Below are 27518 nucleotides of genomic sequence, written 5' to 3'. Positions count from 1 at the left end.
CCTCTCGTACCAAGGGAGATCTAAGGTTGAGGAAACCCATATTTAACACTTCCAATTCTTCAAAAATCCTTTGTGAAATATACCTTCTTGGTACCAATGACCTCTCTCACTTGAACAAAATGGATAATAATTCTTCCCTTCCAGGTCTGTCAAGAGATTTAATTGAGAAAACAAATCTAAAGTGTAGCTCAGTTCCTGGGACGTAAGTGCTCTATAAATGGTTACTCCCTCTTCTGTCTACCTGGTTAACATCCATGGCCTTTCCCTGAGCCACTCACTAAAGACATCTCATCTTATGGCCTCACATAGAAAGGGGTCCCAGGTTTTTCAATGACATGTTGGACCCATGGTTTTTCAATCCCATGTTGCAGCACACATGAGGAACACTATGAGATGTATTAACAAGCTCTTGCTACGAATGATGGCAAAGGGCTGAAATTCATAAGTGATTCTTTAAAACTAAATTAGGGTGATTTCAAGGTTACTGCCTTAACAACATCATTCTCCTTTAATTGCATTTTGATATGCTTTCGGGGGTGGGGCAAGGAAAGGATGACTTTGCAGACAGCACACCAGGGAACGTGTCACACACTTGGTGTCATCTATCATGCACATGGCAGTGGGGAAGGTTGGGAACACCTGATACAACCTGATCTCCACTGGAGGGGCCCTCATATGTGCAGCACATCCTCTTAATTTCCTGTGGGATCAGCCTATAATGAGTCATTCTCTGAAAAGTCTGGCTCCAAGCTGTCCCTCGGGTCTTAGCTTTGTCTCATCTGTAAAGACTTTTGAGCCTAGACATCTGGTCTCTTCCTTGTTGATCCCTCACAAGATTGATTCTGCCTACCCTACTTCCCCAAGGCCCTTCCTTATCATCTCAGCCCCCACTCTTCCTGTCCCCATGAAACCTACTCTGGCTCATCCTCCTTTGAGACTGGGTAAAACTTACTGACTGGTCAACTTGTTTGGCTTTCTTACACACCTCATTACTTCATTCAACAAACATTTACTGTTCCTGCTGAAAACATGACATACGGAATTCAAGAATAGAGCCTGCCTTCAAGGAGCTCTTGATCCAATGAAGTCATATAAATCTAATACAATGTGATCATCGTATAATGGAAGTGCCATTATAATGGTTTCTACTTATAGAAAGCTAATCTTCTCAAATGTATTGTTCCCTCCTGGAAAGTGCAGCGTATTCTTTAATAATAGCAGTAGCCACCATCTGTTAACTTGTCTTGTTAAGTGCTTTCCATGCATTACTCTATGGGGTAGCTATTACTATCTCCATTTTGCTAATGAGGAAACTGGGACACGGAGAGGTTACAAAAGTTACCAAGGATCACACAGTGGGAGAAATGATAGTGATGACGTACACATAAACTATTTGAAAAATATCCACTGCTTTTCTGCTAAGACAAGAAGAAAGAATTGTTTCCTATGCTGTGAAAGTTATCTCACTCCATTGCTCACTTAAGGTGAGGAAAAGGCTTCAGTTTCTCCAGACATGTGCTGGGTGGGGTGCCATTTTGGAAAGGAAGGAATCTCCGAAACACAATGTTCTGGAATGGCACAACCCAAATGTGTCCCATGGGATCCACGTTCTTTGGATTGTTAACACCTATGACAAAAGGGTACTGTGGCCAGATATTTTGAAATGCTGATTTTAAAAGTTCATCTTATTCTTTGTTGAGAACTTTTAAAACTTTTAAAAATGCTATGTTTTTTCACCAAGAAGCCTTACTTTGCAGAGCATCCCCTGGGATCGGGAAAGACACGGGAGTGAATGTTGTTTCCCAGGTTTGGGGAAACAATGTCAGTTGCGAACCATGTAAAAAGGGACCACTTCCTGACTCATCTCAGCACATTCAGAAGAAACTTCTCTGTAGAAAGAAAAACAGTACTGTTTGAGTCTTTACTAAAGATCTAACACATCAAACATGAAAGGGAGAAGCTCTGAATGGCAAAAGTATCCGAGGAGACTTTGGTTTACTAATCCATCTTTCCCAGCCCACTCATTACGGTCCCTCTCTCTGTATTTCTCCCTTTCTTCTTTCCATATCTCTCCTCATCTCCTGTGAGAAACGCTTGGCTCTTTTCCTAATAAATCCCCAGCCTTCCTGGCCCCATTCAGTTCTGCAGCCAGTGAGTACAGACAAATCCCAGGCCTGTGCTGCCTGGACTCGGCAGGAGCTCTGTCTCTGGAGAGTGGGGGAGGGGTAGAGGTGATGACTCAAGCATTCATATTTGGCCCCTGCCATGCTGTAATTTTCTTAATGTACCAGTCCAACAAGAACAAGGTGTTTTCCCTTTCTTTCTAGCACATAAAAGCCTCCTCACTTTACATTTAATAAGTTAACAGCATAAACAATTGTCCTGATATCCACAAGTGGCAGGGGGATGTGGAAAGTGCCTCCTCTGAGGTTTCTGATGGAGGACAGTAGCTCTGGGTGACTGAGTCTCTGAATTCCAAGGTGTCCATGAGAGGAGGAAGTGGAGGGGAGGAGGTCCAAGCTGGACATCAGGGAGAGAAGCTTGGGGAGTGGTTGAAGAGAGAGGTTCCAGGAGGGGGTCTGACTCCATTCTCCCCGGAGAAACAAGCATTTGGAAATGGTCAGGCAGTCCTGAGTTCAATTATTGGCTCTGCCAGCTCCTAGCTTGGTGAACACTGGCAAGTTATATCATCCCTCAGAGCCTCAATTTGCTCATCTGCATAAAAGGTCTATGAAACAGGGACAATATGACTTCCTCTTTTCCTAATTGAATACCCTTTATTTCCTTCTCCTGCCTGATTGCCCTGGCCAGAACTTCCAACACTATGTTGAATAGGAGCGGTGAGAGAGGGCATCCCTGTCTTGTGCCAAGACGACATGATTGTTTATCTAGAAAACCCCATTGTCTCAGCCCAAAATCTCCTTAAGCTGATAAGCAACTTCAGCAAAGTCTCAGGATACAAAATCAATGTACAAAAATCACAAGCATTCCTATACACCAACAACAGACAAACAGAGAGCCAAATCATGAGTGAACTCCCATTCACAATTGCTTCAAAGAGAATAAAATACCTAGGAATCCAACTTACAAGGGATGTGAAGGACCTCTTCAAGGAGAACTACAAACCACTGCTCAAGGAAATAAAAGAGGATACAAACAAATGGAAGAACATTCCATGCTCATGGGTAGGAAGAATCAATATCGTGAAAATGGCCATACTGCCCAAGGTCATTTACAGATTCAATGCCATCCCCATCAAGCTACCAATGACTTTCTTCACAGAATTGGAAAAAACTACTTTAAAGTTCATATGGAACCAAAAAAGAGCCCGCATCACCAAGTCAATCCTAAGCCAAAAGAACAAAGCTGGAGGAATCACACTACCTGACTTCAAACTATACTACAAGGCTACAGTAACAAAAACAGCATGGTACTGGTACCAAAACAGAGATATAGATCAATGGAACAGAACAGAGCCCTCAGAAATAACGCCGCATACCTACAACTATCTGATCTTTGACAAACCTGAGAAAAACAAGCAATGGGGAAAGGATTCCCTATTTAATAAATGGTGCTGGGAAAACTGGCTAGCCATATGTAGAAAGCTGAAACTGGATCCCTTCCTTACACCTTATACAAAAATCAATTCAAGATGGATTAAAGATTTAAATGTTAGACCTAAAACCATAAAAACCCTAGAAGAAAACCTAGGCATTACCATTCAGGACATAGGCATGGGCAAGGACTTCATGTCCAAAACACCAAAAGCAATGGCAACAAAAGACAAAATTGACAGATGGGATCTAATTAAACTAAAGAGCTTCTGCACAGCAAAAGAAACTACCATCAGAGTGAACAGGCAACCTACAACATGGGAGAAAATTTTCGCAACCTACTCATCTGACAAAGGGCTAATATCCAGAATCTACAATGAACTCAAACAAATTTACAAGAAAAAACCAAACAACCCCATCAAAAAGTGGGCAAAGGATATGAACAGACACTTCTCAAAAGAAGATATTTATGCAGCCAAAAAACACATGAAAAAATGCTCATCATCACTGGCCATCAGAGAAATGCAAATCAAAACCACAATGAGATATCATCTCACACCAGTTAGAATGGCAATCATTAAAAAGTCAGGAAACAACAGGTGCTGGAGAGGATGTGGAGAAATAGGAACACTTTTACACTGTTGGTGGGACTGTAAACTAGTTCAACCATTGTGGAAGTCAGTGTGGTGATTCCTCAGGGATCTAGAACTAGAAATACCATTTGACCCAGCCATCCCATTACTGGGTATATACCCAAAAGACTATAAATCATGCTGCTATAAAGATACATGCACATGTATGTTTATTGCGGCATTATTCACAATAGCAAAGACTTGGAAGCAACCCAAATGTCCAATAATGATAGACTGGATTAAGAAAATGTGGCACATATACACCATGGAATACTATGCAGCCATAAAAAATGATGAGTTCATGTCCTTTGTAGGGACATGGATGAAATTGGAAATCATCATTCTCAGTAAACTATCGCAAGAACAAAAAACCAAACACCACATATTCTCACTCATAGGTGGGAATTGAACAATGAGATCACATGGACACAGGAAGGGGAATATCACACTCTGGGGACTGTTGTGGGGTGGGGGGAGGGGGGAGGGATAGCATTGGGAGATATACCTAATGCTAGATGACGAGTTAGTGGGTGCAGCGCACCAGCATGGCACATGTATACATATGTAACTAACCTGCACAATGTGCACATGTACCCTAAAACTTAAAGTATAAAAAAAAAAAGTCTATGAAAAAGAACTGTAAATTTCTCACAATAACTCCCACAGATTATTAGAAATTAATAAACTCAAATATGAAATGTCGCTAGCATCAATGTGTGCTAAATAATGCTAACTCCTCTCCATCCCAACTTACCCACTCCTTAAAAAAACAAAAGCAAGGTTTCTTTGCAGGAACGTTTAGAATTCAGGGTCAGAATATAAATTTCAAGTCCCAAAGTGGGCAAATAAATCCTGGAACCCAGTGGAAGAATGTGTTTCTACATATATTATTTCTGTTATGTATAATGGGTGAATCATATCTACAAAATATATTTTACATATAATTACAAAATGTATGAATCTCCTTAATACTCAGACTTTATAACTTAATACTTTCATAAAATCTGTCTAGGCATACTTTAATTTATATAAGAAGCAATATTCCTAAATTCATTTATTAAAGATTTTTTTTCTTCTTTTTTTTACTTTAAGTTGTGGGATACATGTGCAGAACGTGCAGGTTTGTTACATAGGGATACATGTGCCATTGTGGTTTGCTGCACCCAACAACCCATCATCTAGGTTTTAAGCCCTGCATGCATTAGGTATTTGTCCTAATGCTATCCTTCCCCTTGCCGCCGCCCCCCAACAGGCCCCAGGGTGTGATGTTCCCCTCCCTGTGTCCATGTGTTCTCATTGTTCAACTCCTACTTATGAGTGAGAACATATGTTGTTTGGTTTTCTGTTTCTGTGTTAGTTTGCTGAGAATGATGGTTTCCAGCTTCATCCATGTCCCTGCAAAGGGCATGAACTCATTCTTTTTATGGCTGCATAGTATTCCATGGTGTATATGTGCCACTTTTCTTTATTCAGTCTATCATTGATGGGCATTTGGGTTGGTTCCAAGTCTTTGCTATTGTAAATAGTGCTACAATAAACATACGTGTGCATGTGTCTTTATAGTAGAATGATTTATAATCTTTTGGGTATATGCCCAGTAATTTATTAAACGTTCACATTGTTGTGCTATACTTTCTCATAGAATTCATGTTTAAAACAAGGGTTAAAGTGCCAGGCTAATCCACAAAGCCCTTTTAACTTATCTTGTATCAGGTGCCATTAATCAGAAACAAAAGTTAATAATATTTTTTCACTAGAAATTTAACATAGAAAAATAAATAAGAAAACTATGCTGTCACTTGAGAAAAAGCAGCTTTAACTTGGGGTGATAAATAAAGCTTCTGGGTGGATTCTGATGAAGAATATTCAGGCCAAGAGAAGCAAAAGCAAATGGCCTTTGGAGCCAGGTCAGTCACTTAAGAATATAAAGCAGCCGGGAGTCACACAGTGCAGAGTGGTGGAGACCCTGGCAGCCTGGAGACTGCTCACCTGCATAAAGACTGTACAATTTTAAACAATAATAATTAAATACAGCGGTAGCCTAACCAAACACATTTCAGCACTTTCAGGCAACTTAAGGTAAATAACAGAGTTCTCTGCTTTCGTATCATTTCAAAACTCAGGAGTTCCTTTACAGAATTACGGTCAGCACTATTGCTACAGTTGGGAGCCCCTCATTCAACAAATATTTATTGAGGATTGACTTCTAGCCAGGCACCAGGCTAGGGGAATAGAGCAGGGTGCAGATGGGGTAGCTGACATTAGGAAGCTCCCTTCCTGGTGAGGGAGGTGGATGATGGAATGCTGCTTCTGATACAGCAGGATCTGTGCTATGCTTGTGTGCACACAGGGGACCAGGTGGATGGATGTACACCTTTTGCAGAGTCTCCTTATAAGATGAGAGTCACAAGAAACTTTATAAAAGAAGCAGTATTCCTGAGTTCATTTATTAACCTTTTAGATTGTAATTTGTAACCACATTTGTGCTATACTTTCTCATAGAATTCATGCTTTAAACAATGGTTAAAAGCATCACTTCAGGCCGGGCGTGGTGGCTCACACTTGTAATCCCAACACTTTGGGAGGCCGAGGCGGGTGGATCACCTGAGATCAGAAGTTTGAGACCAGCCTGGCCAACATGGTGAAACCCTGTCTGTACTAAAAATACAAAAAAAAAAAAAAAATTAGCTGGGCGTCATGGCATGTGCCTGTAATCCCAGCTACTCAGGATGCTGAGGCAGGAGAATCGCTTGAACCCAGGACGCAGAGGTTGCAGTGAGCCGAGATCGCGCCACTGCACTCCAGCCTGGGTGACAGAGTGAGACTCTGTCTCATTAAAAAAAAAAAAAAAGTGTCATTTCTTGGCTATGGTGATTAAACAGTTTATTGTGATGGTTAGGAGATGAAATTCAGAAGGAGAGGAAAAGACAAAGGGAGAAGAAAAGAGGTGGAAGAACAGGAGAAGTAGGAACGTAAATTAGGTCAGAAAGTGCCCAGCTTTGGACTTCGCAGGAGAGAGTTCCATTACATTTCCAGGAGGTGGGTAGAAAGAGAAGAGCCGCCGGCACCTTGCTGTGTATTCGCATTAAGACCTTTGTCAATGGGACAAGGTAACTTGGAGGGCTAGACATTTCTAACACCAGTGCAGCCTACAATTGCCTTGTTTCCTTAAGAGAAGGGGGTTCCCTTTCCTCCATTGTAAGTGATTGCAGTTCAGACAGAAGGCCTAGAAACTTGCATAGCCAAGGCTTTTTGATGGCACCCCTCTCCCCGACCTCACCACACATCTATTTCCCCACCCCCAACTTCAGAAAAGGGGAGGAGACAAGATCTGAGCACCCCGTGCCTAAACATGTATATATTTTCCATTCAACAGACAAAACACACATTTGCCTCCCTGTTCAAGTGCCAAGGGATAGGTGCACGTCACCTCTGCCTGGTATCCAGAAGGTCACCTTGAAACACCCACCCAACTTCTCAGCACCTCAGTGATATAACAAATGACCTTCTGCTTACCATACTCTCGAGACACTCCTCTCCTCCTGTCCCTGCACACAGACTTCCAGTGACACTGAGTCCATCACCTACAGTACTATTACTTTATAAAGAAACAGATTAAGTGTCTCATAAACAGTGCAGTGATTGAGATAATGGAAAGCGCTTCTCATCCCCATCTGCAGCATCAGGTTATGAAGCATTTCCAAGCAGCCAGGAAGAGGAAATTAATAGAAGCAAGAGGGAATAACCACTTTTATGCAATTTCCTCAGGAGATAGTGGACCATCTAATCTTTATTGGAGCCCTTTAACCTGTCACTCAGCACTCACCAGAGCCTCTTTAGCTCTCACAATTTTTCTTGATATCAAAGGAAGATAAAACGGAGACCTCAAAATATTATTTTATAATTTTCAGATGTGGAGGGTGCATGTTACCTCTGCCCTTCCCCCTCTCAGATGAGGCCTCAAAAACAACATTTTTATGCAGCATAAATGTGGGAGAGCTTAACTATTCTCAGCGCATGGTCTAGGGGGTCAGAGCTACACCGCAGGGAGGAAGTCTCTCCTTGCATTTTAAATGTGATTCTTCCCTCCACCACCACCTTCTGTCCTTGCTCTTTCTTTTTAATAATCTGATTACTTCTTCTGATCTATTTTTTTCCCCAAATGAGTTTGCAAAGGTTCATGCCAATGAATATTCATCCCCTGCTTAAGAACCGGGTGCCTTTTTCTCAAGGCAGGTGCAGCTCAGCAGCTGGCTCAGGGAAGTCAGCCTGCCTCATGGGGCAACTGGGAGAGAGGCAAGGTACATGCTTCTGGCCAGGAAGAAAGAGGTTCGCAGCCCAGAGTTCATTGCTCCTACAACCTCCCCTTCCTTTATCTTACGCTTTGTTCTCATTCTGTAAGAGAGGCAGAAGAGCCTCTCTCAGCAGCTGCTAAGAATTGTGTGATAGGTGTGGTGTTGGTGGGCAAGAAATTCCTGTGGGTCATGCAAACAGGTCTGCATAGCTCCTTCCATAGGTCTTGTGGCCCCACATTGGGCCACTATTTAAAGTCACTTCTGTGGCCAAATGTCTCCATCACCTTCACATTACTGGTGGCTGACCAAATAGGTTCCCAGCTCTGAAATTTCAGGCCTGGTGAAACTCCCTAGAAGGAAGTGGCATGAGATCTCTGCACTGGGATTCCTCTGTCTATTCTCAAAAGCAGTCTTTGCTTTCCCAGAATGGGTTTTCCTGAACAGCCCCAGGACATTCCACTGGGACTCAAAGCCTTATGGGAGCTCCCATTTCCCCTTATATTCATGGCAATGTGTTGAGAAAACTGATGGCAAAGAAATATTTCCCAAGCACCCATCCATCCGTCCATTCTTCCATCCATCCATCCATCCATCCATCCATCCATCCATCCATCCAATGTACTAGTTTGAAAGCTCTCTGAAGATGGATAATAGGTGTTGCCATCTTTGTATTCCCCTTTCCCCAGCGCTTAGCACAAACCTTTCACATAGGCATACACATTCTACGGCTAATTGAGTGAGTGTTCACTGAAGGACTGCTGTGATAAGACACAAAAGATAAAAGCTGTGATGATAATAATAATAACAACAACAAATATGATATTAATATTACAGAATGTGAGATAATGAGCACTCCCACACAAAGTGTGGATTCCTTTTTTTTTTTTTTTTTTTTTTTTTTTTGAGGCAGGGTCTCACTCTGTTGCCCAGACTGGAGTGCAGTGGCGTGATCTCTGCTCACTGCAACCTCCGCCTCCCAGGGTCCAGCAATTCTCCTGCCTCAGCCTCCCAAGTAGCAGGGATTACAGGAAAGCGCCACTACCACCTAACTAATTTTTGTATTTTTAGTACAGACGGGGTTTTACCGTGTTGGCCAGGCTTGTTCTGAGCACCTGACCACAAATGATCCATCCACCTCGGCTTCCCAAAGTGTTGGCATTACTGGAGTAAGCCAACGTGCTCGGCCAAAGTGTGGATTCTTATCATTTCCTGGGAGAGTTATTTGATGTGTATTAAGAGCTTCAAAATATTGAAAGCTTTGATTCAACGATCTTATTTGTAAAAACTTATTTTAGAAAAAAAAAGCAAGCAGGTGTGGGAAAAGATTTATGTTCATTGATGTTCATCACAGTGTTATTTATAATAGGGAAGAAAGAAAGAAGAGAGAAAGGGAGAGGGAGGAATTTAAAAGTCTGATAATAAGGTATTGACTAAATAAATTATGCAACATTCATATAATGGAATATTGCACAGCAGTTAAAATTGTGACTTGGAAAAATATTATAAAAATGTGGTCTAAAACTATAGAGTATGAGACTATGAACTTCATTTTACACACACACACACTCAAACATATCATACTCAGCAAAATGGAAAATAAAATCTGGGAATGATGACATTATTATTATGTTTCTGTACTTTATCAATGTTTTGTATTACATATACATGACTTTAGTAATCAAAGAAATTCTCATCCAGTACATTTAAAAATCTTGCAGAGGACACAAAAATATGAATGACAACCTCCAATTCCAAGGAGCTGAGCTGAGCTGAGCATAGCAGGTCAGGGTGAAGTGTTTACCAATAAAATTTCTACAGCAGAGGTGGAGATGCTCTGTGACAGAGGTCTTTAGAGGAAGGGGAGAGTGGGTTGCTGTTGGAAGGCTGCCTAGAGGAGGTGGTTCATGCACAGGGCCTCAAAGGATGGGTAAAAGTTGGCACAGAGGGAGGATGGGAGGATGAGGCAAAGGGAAAAGATTGCACCAAGACCCAGAGAGAGCAGGATCCCTAGCTTACCTGGGGAAACTTTGAGAGTAGTTGTAGAAGGTGCCAAGAATACGAAGCATTTATGTGGGCCATGGTGGGAGGAGGACTGGAGCCATTTACTTCTACATCATCCGGGCACTTGGAGCCAAATGAGTCTCCAGTTCTTGCCTCCCTGGGCCTGCTGCCAGCTCTAATGGCCTGTGCAGAGGAGACACTTAGCTGTGTCATACACTTGCATCACTCATGGTGACACTTGCTGAAATTGATGAATGCTGCAGGCACCATGACACAGAAGAGACTGTAACTTACTGTGCTATTAAGTTGTTCAGACAGCAGTAGCAGTAGCGAGCCTAGAATGCATCCGCATGGAAGTTGTTAAAGAGGTGGGCCAGGGTGGGGGTGCTTTTCCTTGATAAAATGGGGAGATCACTGGTCAGGACCGAAGGGTGACAAACAGAAGAGCAGTGTCTCAAGGGAGAGGGACAGACACTCAGGTCCTGATGGCAGCCTGTTCCCAGAGCATAGCCAAGACCTTCAGAGCCAGGGTCCTGTCCAGTTGTAGGAGGCTGTGCTAGGCATTGGTTTCTCTCAGAAGAGAGTCCAGGCCTGGATCCTAAAATCCTGGTCCAAGGTCAGTGATTAGGGAGCGAGGATAGCCATAAAGCAAGCCCAGGTGTTTTGTAGTGATCTAGGCCAGGTTCTCAAATTGGTCTCCAAATCAGCAGTGCTATGGACTAAAAGTTGCCCCTCAAAAAAAAAAAAAAAGAAAAGAAAAGAAAAGAAAAGAAATCATACATTGAAGCCTAATTCCGAATGTAATTTTTTTTCTTTTTTTTTTTTTTGTAGACAGAGTCTTGCTCTGCGGCCCAGCCTGGAGTGCAGTGGCATGATCTCAGCTCACGGCAACCTCCGCCTCCAGGGTTCAAGCGATACTCCTGCCTCAGCCTCCAAAGTAGCTGGGACTACAGGCATGTGTCACCACACCTGGCTAACTTTTGTTTTTTAAGTAGAGACGGGGTTTCACCGTGTTAGCCAGGATGGTCTTGATCTCCTGACCTCGTGATCTGCCCCCCTTGGCCTCCCAAAGTGCTGGCACTACAGGCATGAGCCATTGCGCCTGGCCCCGAATGTGATACTACTTGGAGGTGAGGACTCTGTGGAGTAATTAAGTCACGAGGGTGGAGCCCTCATAAATGGGATTAATGGCCTAATAAGAAGAAATACGAGAGAGCTTTCTTTCTGCCGTGTAAGGATACAATGAGCAGATGGTCATCTGCAAACCAGGAAGTGGGCCCTCACCAGACCCTGGATCTTCTGGCACATTGATCTTGGACTTCCTAGTATGCAGAACTGTGAGAAATAAATGTTTGTTGTTGAAGCCACCCAGTATTTGTTACAGCAACTTGAACTAAGACAAATAGCATCAGTGCCACCTGGGAACGTATAGAAACGCAGAATCTCAGATCCTCCTCCAGGCCTACTGAACCAGAAAATCTGGAGATGTGACTCAGTAATCTGAATTTTATCAAGCCCACCAGGCGATTCTGGTATAGCTCTAGTCTGAGGACCACTGCTTTAGGCCATCTGGAAGAATGCAAACATGGAGTCTGAAAAACGTCCACGTTCTAGCTGTGTGATCTTAAGCAAGTTATTTAAACTTTGACCCTCAGCCCCCCATTTGTAAAAAGGGGTGCTAAGGTGACTTCCTTACCATAGCTATTGTGAAGATCAGTGTAATACATGTAAAATTCCTGGAATATAGTACCTCCTCAATAAATATCCTCAAGATGTTTTCCACAAGGAGCCAGGCTGAATGTTTTCATCAACAATTCACTTGAAAGTATTTATTGACCACCTATAATATACTTGGAGGTGTGCTAGGCATTGTGATATATAAATGGAGGAAAAACACAAAGATGTTCCCCATGTGGAATTGACATCCTGGTGGAGGAAGAGACTTTAAGCTGGAAATTCCAATGGATGGGATTGAGGTGGCATAGAAGGGCCACAGTAGGGACCTAACCCACTCTGGGAGGGCCTTGGGAAAGCGACATCTAAGTGAAGGCATAAAGAAGATATAAGCCCCCTGTAACAGGCAGAGGTAAGGTAGGTTAGTGAGAGAAGGTAGAGAAGCTTCCAGGTGGAGAGAGCAGCCTGTGAAAAGGCCCTGGAGAATGAAAGTGACTCAGTCAAGGACCCGAGCACAATGCCTTCGGGGGCCCTGAGTGCTCAGGCTCAGGCAGAGAGCCTGTGTGGGGTGGGTGGGATCCGTAGGCAAGTGACGAGGCTGAGCGCTTGGAGGGGCAGCCTGAGCTCATGTCACCCACTCAGCCCATGGCTTTACCCTGAAGTCCACGGAAGCCACTTGATAGGCTTGAAATTGGGAAGAAACAGAATCAGATTTTGTTTCTAAAGGATCACACTGGCTGCTGGGAAATGAATGGACTGGAGGAGTGGGGACATTTACAGGAAGATTCAGTAGCCCACAAAAGGTGATAATGGATTAGGGTAGTGGGAACAGAGAGAAGTAGATAGATTCAAGAGCTATCTAGAAGGGAAGCATCTGGCAATTGATTGGGGATTGCTCATTCGTTCAACAGATAAGCACTGAGTCCCTCCTAGATGACAGGCACGGGGTTGGGTGCAAGGAGTCAAAGACTGCAACCTGTTGTCTGCTTGTGTCCCTGCTATCCTGCTGACCCCAGAAAGCCTGCCCTCTACATTTCATCCTCTAGGGCTAGACATTTTCCTCTTCCTGGAGTCCTCTTTTAGAAATCCAATACTTTGACAGTGGGCTCCCTGTCCCTATAACTTTGGGGGGAATATTGGGAGTGGCAGTATGAAGGGTCCAAAGCAGAGAAGGTGAGAGTCTCACTCAGAGACTAGGACTGATTTGGCTCTTCCTGCAGCAGCTGCGTCTGCACCCCAAGTCTGTCCCTTGACCGCTGGCCTGCAGACAAAGCTGGACGAACAACGTTTGTGTCTATGTGGGAGAGAAACCAATCTTCAGACTCAGGAATCTGCAGAGTGGCCAGAAGAGCTTTCTGGACTTTGGAATGGTACAGGGAACAGACCTCTGACCAGAGATTCCTGCCCCTGAAGCTGCAGCATTACCTGCATCTCCTCCATAGCAGGCCAACTGGACAGCCAGTAGCTGCTGAGAGCCCCATGGGCTGGTTCCTTAGCTTTAAGCCAACAGAGGGGTCAGGAAGGGTACGATGCTGCAGCACTGAGGAAGACAGAGACAGCAGAGAAGAGGGAAAGCAGAAGGGAGAAGGTTTAGCTGGGAACAACTGCACTTCCTTACACAGAGGGAAACTGAGGCCAGAGAAGGTGCTTGCCTTTCTTAGGTCACCCAGGAAGCAGGGGCTCAGCTGAACTTATTCCTTGGCCCTGCCTGCCTCAGAATAGAATGGCAAGGGAAGGACATGGGAGGAGTTGTGGAGGAGGCAGCCGACAGGCCCCTCCTGTCCACGGCCCAGCCCCAGGAGAAACAGCATAAACATGTCGATCTGCCCCCACAGACACCCGACATTCTGGAGCCTACACACTGGACATGGGGGGACTCTGGGGAAGGAGGCAATAATGCAGCTAACAGGGAAGTAAGGGACCACTGGGCAGAGACTGGGAAGGGGCAGGGCCTGGTCCTTCACTCTCCAAGGCTCTTACAACCTTGAAATGATCAGCATGGAGGGGAGTGGGACAGAGCAGGTTCACAGCAGCCAGACACCAGCAAGGCTGATGTCGCTGTGTGCTGGCCTGCCCTCTTTCCCAGGGCTTGATGGAGAAGTAGGACCCAGAGAGGCAAATGGCCTAATGGTGCTCAAGCTCCTTTTTCAATGGAATTTATACAAATGAAATAATCACACGTAGCTCAAAGATTTAACTATGAGGGCACTCATGGCAATATTGTTTATAGCAAGAAAAAATTAATAACAGCTTAAAAGCCCTAAAATAAGGGGTCAGATCAATAAATTATAGTGCATCCATAAATGGAAAATCATGACCCCATCAAGAAAGATGGTGAAAACCTGTGGTTAGTGACATCTAAAAATATTGGCAAATAGTGGGAACAAATATTGTTCTTAAAGATTTCACTTTTTTATAGTGATGAGATTATGCACATCTTAAAAATCTTTTATGATCTATATTTTCCAATTTTTATGCAGTGAACTTATAATACTTTTTTGAATAGAAAACGATTTTTTTTTGAGTCAGGGTCTCACTCTGTTACCCAGGTTGGAGTGCAGTGGTGTAATCTCAGCTTGCTGCAACCTCTGCCTTGAGGGTTCAAGTGATTCTCCCACCACAGCTTCCCGAATACCTGGGACTACAGGCACGTGCCACCAGGCCTGGCTAATTATTTTTGTATTTTTTAGTAGAGACAGGGTTTCATCATGTTGGCCACGCTGGTCTTGAACTCCTGACCTCAAGTGATCTGCCCATATTGGCCTCCAAAAATGCCGGGATTACAGGCGTGGGCCACCGTGTCTGGCTAAAAAAGATTTTTTCAAATAGTGGAAGATTTTTTCAAATAGTAGGCAGGAGTAGTGTGAGTGGTGTGGCAAGAAGGCGAGAAGTGAGGCCCCACTGGCAGCAGGACAAGGCAGAGAGGGCAGTGGAGTGCGGGGAGTGGCCTGGGAGTTGGCACAGAAGGAACCCAGTCAACTCCAGCCTTTCTGTGAACCATCACGTCTCTGTGTCCCCAACTCCACCTCCTCACTCATGTTAGTGTACCCTAAAAATCTCTTTTGAAGGATGCGCTCTTTTCCTTTTATAGACATTCTCTCATTCTCTCAACACACATCTGGGGAGCACTTTCTGTGTGCTCTGAGATAGATATCAGCTAGTCACTGCCTTTATATTGGGTAAGAAGAGGGCCATTGTCACGGAGTGAGGAATTCCAGATACGCAGGAATCAGAAGTGTAAGGGGGTCTGGAGGAGCCCCCAGTGCAGAGGCAGCAAGCAGCTAAATGGGGGTGGAATTCTTAAGATGTTGGACTCCAGGCCAGGTGTGGTGGCTCCCGCCTGTAATCCCAGGACTTTGGGAGGCTAAGGTGGGTAGATCACTTGAGCCCAGGAGTTCGAGATCAGCCTGGTCAACATGGCAAAACTTCATTTCTACTAAAAATACAAAAAATTAGTCAGGAGTAGTGGCGCATGCCTGTAGTCCCAGCTACTCAGGAGGCTGAGGCAGGAGAATTGCTTGAACCCGGGAAGTGGAGGTTGCAGTGAGCCGAGATTGTGCCACTGCACTCCAGCCAGGGTGACAGAGAGACACTCTGCTGGAAAGAAGGAAGGAAGGAAGGAAGGAAGGAAGGAAGGAAGGAAGGAAGGAAGGAAGGAAGGAAGGAAGGAAAAAAAGGGAGGGAGGGAGGGAGGGAGGGACAGTTGTTGGACTCCAGAGTCAGGACCGTGCCCTCCTTGAGAAGATGTGATGTCACAGCTAAGCAGGAGACAGGGAAACAGTATCAGTTCTCAGAGGGCAGAGCAGGGAGGTAAAGGAAGTGGTAAGCCCATGCTGGAGGGCAGCAGGGAGGAATCTGTGCTTTAGAAGAGAGCAGAAGCACCCTACCAGCAGCCAAGATGGACTCTTTAAAGGGAGGTATCCCCTTTGCACTTCATTCTCAACCAACAGGGAGATGCTTCACGGGGCCCCTGGGACCCAACAGAAGGGAGGGTTCCATCACTTTGGTCACTCTGAGAGCCCCAGGTCATTTATCCTTCTTGGGTGCTAGGCCTAGGTCTCCGCTGCATCAACAAGGACAGGGGAATCCCCAACTATCCCCTCCCAAGGCCCAGTCTCCACCCTTCTCAGTGCCCAGCTGCCAGTGTTCTAAAAACACCATCAATCTGGTAGCTCCAGGCAGGGGATGAGCAGGACATATGCTGGCAGTCAGGCTGCTTCCCACGTTTTCAAACCGAAGTGTTTTTCTTTTGAGAAAAACCTTATTTTTTAAGCACTTTCCTCCCTGACACAGACCTTAATGGATTCCGTTAAAAAAAATTTATAACCAAGTTCTTAAGATAAATGAAGATGACTTCTCACTGTGTTTCTATCTAAAGGCTGGACAATGACAAGAAGCCACCCAGAGTTTCTCACTTTTTCCAGAGCCCCAGATGCACAGGCTGGCTACCAGGGCACACATAGGTCAGCCAGGTCAGCTGAGTGGTCACACCGAGGACAGGCACTGCTTTCACTTGCTCTCTCTGCTTTTCACAGAGCAAATAGGAAACACACACACACACACACAAGCAACTGTGTTTAGATGTATCACACAAATCTCATTACTCTCCAAACTCTGACAAGGCAAATACAACTCTTCTCTTAGGGAAGCTTGCTATTGTTCCTTCCTTTCCAGGCTTCCTCACCCCAGAGTTTGGTGAGCCCACAAATTACAGACAGACAGGGCTGGAAAAGACCTTAGAAATACCTTTTAGAATGGGGCCACCAATACCCAGCACAGATACTGTCACCACCTCTCCATGCCTGCCATGGCAGACATTGCTAATCAATCCCGGCACTCATTCCCACTCAACCCACATCAGAGTGCTGAGACTTTAACACAATGTTCCAGGCAGAAACTACCTGTGATTGAATTGCCACATCACAGACCTATGATGGCAAAAATGAGGCCCAGAGAAGGCAATGACTTGGCCAGAGGTGCAGGAGAACCAGAACAAGTCATGGTGCCAGTGTCTGCTCCACCTGCCCAGATGGCCCCATCATAAGCATGAGCCTGCTGCAGCTCTGTGGAGCTCACCCCCACCCCCATCCCAACTGCCTCAACTCTTTCTCCTTCTCAGCTTTGTAGTTGGTCCCACTGCACAGCCTCCTCTCCAACTGGGATGCAAGGGCATCTAATTATTCTCTCTGTGTGCATCAGGGAAGAGCTGCATTCTGTTTAAGTAAGTGTAGCTAAGAGGTGCTGCATCTCAAGAGAAGGTCAAGTGCTGCATATGTATAATTTAAGATTAAGATTTTCCCTTTCTGTGGTGTACTTGATAAAATAATTTTGCTGTGACCTTTACAGAAACCCAGGAGTAGAAATGGGCTCAGTGGAATTTCCAGCTTCTCCCCAGGTCACGAAGTCATAAACACATAAATCTATAATGATATTACACAGCATTCAAGTGGGACAAGTAAGCAAAAGAAATAATTTTTACTTCTTTTAATGGCAGAGCAAAAGCTTTGAGGCTGAAATTCTCAGCCTAAATTATCAGACCTGTCTTGACAGATAAGGGGCAGAAACCCTTCCCCCTACACTGCCTTGTCCTTGCCTGTCTGCCCAAACAGTGTGGCACTGCAGACATGGGCATGGACCTCCCTAAGCAGATTATTTAGAGGAAAGTGGCCTGTCCAAGGTCATGGAGGAATCAGTCAGGTCTAGCTGGCTCTGCCACAATGTTGCCAGGGGGGTTTGTTCAGCCAGATCTCAGCTCCTAAATTGCAGTGATAGTGGATGTAGCACTTTGCAAGTCTAGAGTCAATTCTTAAAAAGTGAAACAACCATGAGTAATAATCAATATTGAAATAAGGTTATAGTCATTCCAAAAGATTCTCCAAGTAAGTTACTATGACAAGGCAGAATATATGCATGAGATTTATCCAAAAGGCTGAAGGCAGAGAGATTTGGCAGAATTCATTTTGTCTGACCTGCGACTTTTGCTCAGGACCTCACCAACTCTGAAGCAGACTTTGAAAAGAGAAGTGGGGCTTGCAAGTTCTGGAATAGGGAGGACACCCTCCTTTTGAGCACCTGAGCAGAGCCAGCCATAGGCACTGGATCCCTGGGGATCATGTGAATGGACCAGTGGGTGTTGCAAATCAGATCAGCTGGGTGAGACCTCCCACTGCAACAGGGTGAGGCCTCCCACTGCAACAGAGGCAGCAAAGGGTTGGATAGTCACATTCTTTCCTGAGATCATTTATTCCTAGGTGCTGAGAGGTAATTTCCAGAGTGCACTATGTCCTCCTTATTTTCAGTTTCCTGGATGAACATCAGTATCACCAAGTGCCTTCAGGTTTGTCAGTGAAACACAATTAGGGGAGAAGCTTGCAGCAGAGATTAGAGGTGTTAAGGATACACTTAGCACTTAGATCTCAATGCACACTTAGGGAAGCCATTGAACTGAAGGCTCAGCACATCAGGAAGAACCTAGAGAAGGAGCAGCAGGTGAGCAACTCAGGGAAGGCCCAGAGGGAGGAACGGAGTAAAGGAGCAGCAGGCACTGCTGAGCAACTTGAGAAAGGACTTCCCCAAAGCAAACAGCAGGACACGAATCCAGAGCTGAAGGAATGACAGGAGCCTAGCTGGACAGGTGAACATGACATTGCTCCCTCTCATGCCCAGGAAGGGGCCTGCTCTCCTGTGCCCACTCTCACCTTTCAGGCTTTCGGGTCAGGCCAGCAAAGGCCTCTTAATAAATGAGAGACTGGTATGAGAAGCATGGCCAGGCCCTCCTACCCTCGGCACCTGATGTGTCTCACTTCACCCTTCCAAGGCGAGGTCTATGCGCCAAGCTACCCACCAAGTGTTAAAATTGTTTGTAAAGTTGTGTTGGTATTAATAACAATTGTTTTATTAATAATAACAACAATAAGAATTTAAGCATGTGTCACAGGCCAGGTATGTTACTCAGAATAATCCCATTTTATCCTCACAACAGCCCCAAGAGACAAGTGCTACAATTATTCCCATTTTGCACATTAAAAAACTGAGGCTCAAATAAGTCCAGTAGCTTGTTCAAAGTCCCACTGCTGGTTGCACACCTGGGAACTGAATGCAGGCTGCTGACTCCAGAGACTTGGTAGCTTACTGGCTGGAGTATTTTTATGCCAAGTAAATTTACCTGGAATAAACAAAAACTGTTGTGTATAACTACTTATGTTAAACATCAACTATGCCAACATAACTTCCTGGAGAAAGGAGTACCAGCTTCAGTTACAGACTCTACTACTTAGAGCCATGGGAAGCAAGTCCTATAACCTTTTTGAGCCTCAGTTTCCTCATGTGTAAAAATTAGTCCCTGTCTCATAGAGTTGTTTTGATGATTGAATGAGATAGAAAATATAAATGTTTGATACAATATCTGGCATGAAATAACTGCTCAATTAAAAGTATTAATAGCAGTTAATATTTTCTATTATAAAATGATAATATGTTCAGTATAGACAATGTGTCCTCACCTTGCTAATGTTTTCTATTTTTCAAAGTCAACATTTTCCCCTACCATATGGGACATTCCCATCAAGCTTTGATAATGCACGAGTGTTGGCTTGAATCACTAAGATCTAGGGACACAAGGAGAAGTAGTACCCTATGTGACTTCTGGGAGAAAGTTAGCTCTTCTTCCACCCTTCCTCATTTTTGCTGGCTGAAAAGTAGACATGATGGTTGGAACTCAAGCAGCCATCTTCAACTATGAGGTGAAAACTGTGTGCTAAGAATGTCAAAGCAACAAAGTAGAATGCACCTGGGTTTCCAACATCACACCATGGAGTGCCATCCAACCCGGACTTATTTTACACGAGAAAAAAAAACCCTGTATTTTTAAAACCCACAATTATCTTTCATTTTTATGTTCCTTACAGACAACTGAAATCGTAACATTTCTTTTCGATGAAACTATATGAGAAGATAGTAGCGTTTCCATTTCACTGACAGTGATACTGAGGCTCAGAGATAAAACAATTTGACCAATATTTCCCAGCTAGTCTGTCATGGAGGTATAATTCACCACCAGGTCTGTCTGGCTTCACAGCTGATGCCCTTTCCAGCTATTTACTCTGGTAAGTTATCCATGGGGGTGGGGACATTCTGTAACGATGGGCATATGTACTCAGGCTCAAAAAGTCACATGTTCAAGTCAACATGAGTTCAGACGAGAGGCTTAGGAAAGGGACAAGATGAATATCTTTTCTACTCACTTAGGGCATCTTGTCCTACTTTTCCTGCCTCTAAAGGAAGAGAAAGAAAATAAGTATGGTCTATGTCATATGCTGGCTCTCAGTCCCTCTGAGTTCCTGCCTGCCTGAATTCCTGACCAGATGTAAAAACGTGATGCATGGATGTGGCTGCTGGGTATTCTACAGAGGCCTGCTCTGAAAGGCAAATTCATCCTTACAGTGGCTTCTGGTGCACAGAGAAAAATGAATAGAGTGTAAATGCTGGTGAGATTGGCTGCTTTTCCCAGAGGACCCCTTGGGCAACTCAGCAGCAGGGCAGGCAGTGAGCATTCACTGATGCGAACTCTTCCTACCTCTAGTGGGTGTCAGCTCCCTAGAATACAAGTTTTTTGCTATTTGCATGACATATGGGCACCTAATTGCAATAACAATTATTACAATAATAATTATATTATTGTGCATGGATATCCTAATCCAGATTTGCTAGAGGAGCCGACTACATTTATGCCCACTTCCCACATAACTTCAGGATGGGATGTTAGGGACAGATGCAGCCAGGCTGCTGCCCATCAGCATAAAGGGCACAGAACAGTGAATGCCAAGGAAACCACATGCATTGAAACCTGGATTTCATCATCATTAGGCTAATAATCATTATAATCCTATGAAACTTCATTATTGAATTCCCCCTTTACCATTTCCACATGTAACACTCATTTGTTAATAACCAAGATAAAGGTCCATAAAACAATATTGCTCCCATGTAACACAGCTTCCTTCTCATTCTCAGTAAGAATCCAGACTTTCATCAGAGGAATCTAAGTGTTTCACCAAGATGTGTCAATTATTTCAAGATGACAGGTATTCGATTCCCAAATTCATCAGTGGGGGCTAAAAATGTATTGGTTCATCAAGCAAAGCACATTTCTGGAAGCACTCTCACCATTTGGGAATCAAATAATAATTGCAATACCAACACCTTGACTTTCTAATGGAATTTTTCAGGAGCTAAAGGGTTTTGACACATTCCCCCAACAACCCACTCTCAGATTTATCTTCTTTGTAGGATTTTGCAATAGTAAAGGTACTGGTTTTATTTTTCTCATTTTGCAGAAGAAACTCAGATTCTCAATTCAGAAGTTGAGTGACTTACATAAGCAAAGCATGCTGGAGGCAAAAAATAGAGAACAGCTCTTTCACTGTGAAGCTCCAACCACTTGACTATACAGCTTCAGCAACATCACTCCTTGAATTCAAGCCCTGAGCTGGCCACTCTGACTTTACAGAGAAGAGTAAGCTAGAGTCCCCATTCTCAAAGTATACAAAACTCAGTGGAAGAACCAAATGTTAACAATAATTATAAAACAGCATGTGAGTGTGAAAAGAGAAGCATATAGAGGGGTGGGGAGAGAACAGGCAGTCTCCTCTCTATATTAGTTTGGAGAGTGAGGGTCCTGGTGGAGATGACAACTGATGCAGGCTTTGAAGCATTCATAGTTTACTAGGTAGGCAAAATGAAGGCAGGCACCCCAGGGCGAGAAAATGTCATGCATAAAGGCATGGTGGTGGAAAGAGTCAAGGATGTTTAGCAGCTTGCTAGTGTCATTGCCGTATACCCATCACCAACCTAATCAAGCAGAAGACTTTGTGTTTGTGAGGAGAGAGATTGAGTGTTCCAAATAAGCTGGGAAGTCTTGAAGGGGGGCACGATGTCGAACTGAGTCTTGAAATAAGTAGGGAGCATGGATATGTTTCAGGAACCCCCTCCCCCACCCCCACTTCTGAGTTTCTCTTGAGCTGTGCCTACCAATTCCTCACTCTTCTGGTCCTCCTCCATCCCACCGTCAGAGGTCATTAAGGATCCTGTTGGGCCTGGCTGATTCTGGATTCTCAAGGCAGCTCGGTCCTGGAAGGGGCTGCCCGGACTTCCTAACCCTAACATGGATGCCCTCCTATCACCCCCTACATATCTGTCTGCATCCTCTCATCTCTCTTTTGTGCAGAGTAGAGCAACAGAAATGCAAAGAGGCCCTTCTGTGGAAAGGGAGTTAGTAGGAAGCTTTCTTCTCTCCAGGGCCCTGGCCTTTCCTCTAGGCACACACTGACGCCTTTCTCCTGGGGAGGCCTCCCCTCAGCTCTTAATCAGGGGCTGCACTTCAGTTCTTTCCAGAGCCCACTGTGGATTTATGATTTAATTCGTGTGTATGGCACTAAGAAATGATTTCAGGGCTGGTCACTTAAGAAATGATTAAAGACCATCATTTCAAACCCACAGCACTCCCTGGGGGAAGAGAAGCAGTCTGAGACAGAAGGAGGTGTTAATAATACGCTGAGATGGACATGTGACAGGGGATGCCAGTCACCTGGGAAAGACAGAGGCAAGGAGGGCAAGGCCCAGCTGCCTCATTGCTGTGAGCCGTGTGTGCGCTGAGGAACACTGGGCAATGCTGAGAGGCCCAGGTCCTCAGGACAAGAAGAGACACTCGCATCAAACATTTGTGATGCTATCTTTGTCCAGACAGGCAGATTCCATTTGAGGCAGGCACAATAAAAAACCAGGCTGTCTCCATTCCTTGGCATCTTTACAATCTCAGAGCAGCAAACCTGGGCTCCAAGGTGGGTGATTCCAGTTGGGAGAAGGAAGCAACCACTCATAAAGGCTTCAGCCCTCCAGAAGCTTTCCATGTGTTGACACCGACCAGAAACCTGCATGCAGCAGTTCTAAATCACTCTTGATGTATCTTCCAAGAGAACAGCCAAATGTCTCACTGCACCAGTTTATGTGGTGTGGCTATAAACTTCTGAGACCAGGTGATAAACTTGGGAAGACACGCTTAGCTTCCCTTTAGGAATTCCTCAAAGTCAGGGTTGCTCTCATTGCCTTTTTGTGTTAGTCAACTAACTCAGCCATTGGAGAACACAGGTGAGCCCTAGGCCAGGTCTGCTCGTGGCTGCACAGATAAGGAGTCATTATTATTAAAGCCAGTGGCCCAGAATGTTGCAGAAGACAGCAACGGGTCAATGAAATTCACCCTGAATACTGACTCTGAATACCCAGGTTCCAGAATCAGTTCCTAAACCCTTGCTACCTGTGAGGTTGTGGGCAAGTTCTGTTGTAGCCTCTCTGAGCCACAGCGAGAACTCATCTGTGAAATGGGGATAAGGAGGGTAAATAAGAGTAATTCCCTCACCCTTGCTGTTTATTGGTGAACACATACAAGGCTTGATTTTAGTGTTCATTACAGCTCCTACGTCTGCTTATCTGGGCCTATCAAACATCCATCATGATAAGTGATACTTTGACTTTTGTAAGCTTCTTTTATTATGAATAGCAAAAACAACTGCAATTGTACATTCTCATTCATGTTCTACAATATCTCGCAATAGGAGGACCGTGGAGCTGCTGGGTAGAACCACGGAGAGGCCCCTGGGAATGAGGGAGCTGAACCTCAGCCAGCTCTACAGCAAATGAGTGTGACTTGCCTTCTCTGGACTGCAATTGCCTTCTCTGTGAAATGAATGGTTAGATTAGATGCATCGATCTGCCATTCCTTTAACACAGGCTCGCTCTCTGTCATTCATTCATCACGCAGCCAGTCAGCGCACACCTCCGTTAAGCAAGGGTCCTATATGACACAACAGCCAGCAAGGTGCAGTCCTTGCCACAAGGAGCTTCTCATGCCCTGACCTCAAAGACTTCTTCCAGCTCCACGAGGCTAATCTAACCATGAGCACTGTCTTTTCTAGGCTGTATGGGTGGGTTAGCTGAGGCACCCAGAAATTAAAGGATGTGCTCACCCAGCATGTCAGAAGCAAGGTGGAGACTCAGCTCATCAGGATTTGGGCCTCCTGGAGAGATTTTCCCATTAGTGTGCAGGGCATCTCCATCAATAATGATACCAACCATAATGAAGCTAAATATTTTGCAATAAACTGTCGCTTTTTCACATGGCAAAAAGCTATTCCAATTAAACACACTTTGGTCTTTCTTTCCTTCACTTTTATTTCATTTTTCTTGGCATATCCCTGAGCTAAAGAAAAGAAAAAAATCTATTCTTGAAAAGGCAGGCAGAGGGAGAGCCAACTCCAACAAAGATTCTACCCACTGCCTCAGTAGCGATTTCACCATCCTGCCACCACAAACACACCTACTGAACTGTCAACATCACCTGCTCCTGGGAAGGGAGGGGGCCCCAAGGTGAGACTGGAGCCTCATGTAAACCAGGGGCTCAAGAACTAGTCTGTGTTTCTGGGCAGCTTGGGGATGGAGTGAGAGGGACAGAGGATACAACGGACTCATTTGGCCTCTATTATTTTTAATATGCAGGCCTTAATTAACATGTGTAGCTCTAACTTCTACATACTACGCACATAACTAAAAGCTCCAGTTAGAAAAATAGGAGAACAGCAGGTGGGAGTATCACCACCTTCTCCTACCTGCACCTCCTCAGCCTGGGAGAAGGTGTTCCTGGTGACAGAAATTAATCCCCCCTCCATCCACTCCCCTTACTCTCACCCTCAGTCTCATTTCATGCCATTTCTGCTGGGATCCGAGCCTTGCCCTAATGCCTTCATCCTCTCTTCTGTATTTTCAACCTGTCTACTGGACTTTTCCTGTGGACAGCCCAAGGCAAATGTCTCAAAGCCTGTTGCTTCCCTAACCCCCCCTCCCTTCCCACATCCAACTGTCACCAGGTCCTGTCATCTCTACATTCTGAGCTATTGTTAAATCTCCCTCTTTCTGTACCTGCCTCAGCCAGGCCTTCCTCTAGTCACTAGCTCCCTAATTTCCCCCCTGCTGCTTTCTCCTCTGTACATCTGCCAGAGATCCCACAACACAGATCTGACAGTGCCCTTTCCTGTCTAAAACCCTGAGGGCTCCCCAGCCTTCACAATGGAGCCCAAAGCCCTGACATGACTTTTCTACAGCTGCTCCGATGGGATCATCAGGCCCTGCTCACTTTTCCAGTCTCTCCCTGTCCCAGCCTCCCAAATACCATCTAGAATTCCAGGCAAATGGAAGACTGGCCCCCGGTGAACACAGCTGGACATGGCTTTCTGGCTTCCTCTGCCTGGCTGCCTGAGGAGCTCCCATCCACGTGCAGAATTGCTCAGGCCCCTCGCGCGGAAGCACTTCCTGCTTTGTGCCAGCTCTTGACTTCCACATGCCTCAACTACAGAACGTCCCATGCTGGGTATGACTGTCTGCTCACCTGCTTGCCTCCCCTGCCAAACTGCTCCCTGCCCCCAGTACTCTATCTATCAGCCTGCCAGTACCTAGACAATACTCGTGGACTTGTATTAAATAAACAGAAACTTGGGACTAGACAAGTGAGACTTTCAAGAGCTCTTTTTTACTTTTCCCTACTATGTGACTTATGCTCTTCCAATATTTTGCTCACATGAGTCCCACTACCTGGGGTGTCCTTCTCTCCCATCTCTAAATCTGAAATGTGTCCTATTCTCTACAGCTTAGCTCACATTCCACCCTATCCATGAAAGTATTCCTCATTTTCCAGTTGGCATGTCTCCTTCCAGAATCCCCTTAGCACTGTCCCTACAGGATGTGGAGTCTGGAAGCCCAGGTACAGATCCTCTCAAGAGCTATGTAGTGACCACAGGCAAGTTACTAACCTCTAAGTCTCAGGATCCTCATCTGTAAATTAGGAATGTGATAATGCATGTACAGTGATTTGCATGGCAAGTACTCAGAAGAGTTAGTTCTTCATCATCGTTATCATCATCATCATCATTTGGTCTCTCAAGAAACTCTTCTGAGAGCACAGCCTGTAACCAGTTTATCTTTGCACACTTTTGTGTCCAAGGTCCTGCCCAGCCCACGTGGCTGTTTCAAGTACTTGTTGAACTGAGTTAATTATAAGACTGTATATCTGCAATGGTTCTTTGTCTCTCATGTCTGTCCGTGGTGCCCCTGCAGTTCTCCCACGGAACATGGCTTCCCCAGTCTCTTCTCTCAGTCCTGACCCAGTTTTAGGGTCCTCTGGGGACAAGCCACATTTCCTGTAAGCCTCTGAGTCCTGCCTACCCTGCCAATCACCCATGCTGGGAAGAGCCTGCATTTCATGCCTCCCAGCCTGGGCCTTCTGCTTGGATCTCCCCACTCCTGCTGCCATTCCATCTGCCTCACAGGGAAGCATACACAGCCCTCCTCCTCTTCTTCTCCTCTTTCCCTGCAGAAGCTATGCAGCTCTGTGTTTTCTGCCCACAGCAAATTGATGAGCATTCTGTGCCCTCTTGCTCTCCTGATGTTGGCCCTGCCTCTGCATCCATGATCATTGCCATTTAGGTATTGAAGGGGTCACATCCACATGAGTGGATTGTCCGCTGGCAAATCAGCCCCATTATACTCCTCTCAGGCTCAGAGGGGCTGGAAACATGTAAGCCATATTTGCCAGAACACCAGCCTCTAGGGGTCTGGGTTACAGTCCACCAATAAGAAGCACTCCTACCAGACACAGGAGGTGAAGACAGCAGAAGCTCCTTGGGCAGCGGTGGCGAGCAGCCCACGGGTTTTGGCAGACATGACATTTTGCAGTAACCTCCAGGTTTTTTCTATGCACTACTTGCCTCAGCACTAGAAGCAGTGACCATCCCTGCCAGGGTCTTCTGGCTACTGGCTCCCTAATAATTAGTGGCCAACCTAAAAGTCCTCAGTGGCCTATGCTAACCTTTGTCTCTCCATCCTCGTGAGAGTTTTGTAAGCCCCTTTAGCAAATCTGATTCTACTCAAAAACCCTGGAATATTTTTACATAAACACCCTCCACCCTCCATACACATGGTTAATACAGTTTTTTTTTCTAAAGTAGGTTAAAATAATTATCCCCAAAGACTTAAGCCACACATTCTGAGAACTTGTGAGGAACATATTCAAAGGTACCAAGACTATGAAATTCCTCAAAGACTCCACATGCTCTGGTGATGATAGAGGAGAAGGTAAGGTAGAACCCTGAGCTAACCTCCTCCTTCTTCCACCTCCCCTCCCCTCCTTCACCTGATTCTCCTCGTGTCTCTAGATGGAGATAGGATGGAGATTTGCAATGGAGGATGCCTGTCTGAACTGGAAGAGGCTGGATGTAAAAGCAACAGGCAGTGGCGAATATTCAGTGGTTAAGTTCCAA

At 45.0% G+C, this 27518-nt stretch overlaps 1 protein-coding gene across 1 annotated transcript in view; it reads right to left on the bottom strand.

The window, feature by feature from the left end:
* EPHB1 (EPH receptor B1) overlaps positions 1-27518 on the bottom strand; it is a 473721-nt gene that overhangs the window by 158477 nt on the left and 287726 nt on the right. The window lies entirely within an intron of this gene.

The sequence above is a fragment of the Gorilla gorilla genome, chromosome 2 (genome assembly GCF_029281585.2).
Source record: "Gorilla gorilla gorilla isolate KB3781 chromosome 2, NHGRI_mGorGor1-v2.1_pri, whole genome shotgun sequence".
Taxonomy (NCBI): Eukaryota; Metazoa; Chordata; class Mammalia; order Primates; family Hominidae; genus Gorilla; species Gorilla gorilla.
The sequence above is the reverse complement of the archived record's forward strand: the minus strand, read 5'-3'. Positions and strand labels throughout refer to the sequence as shown.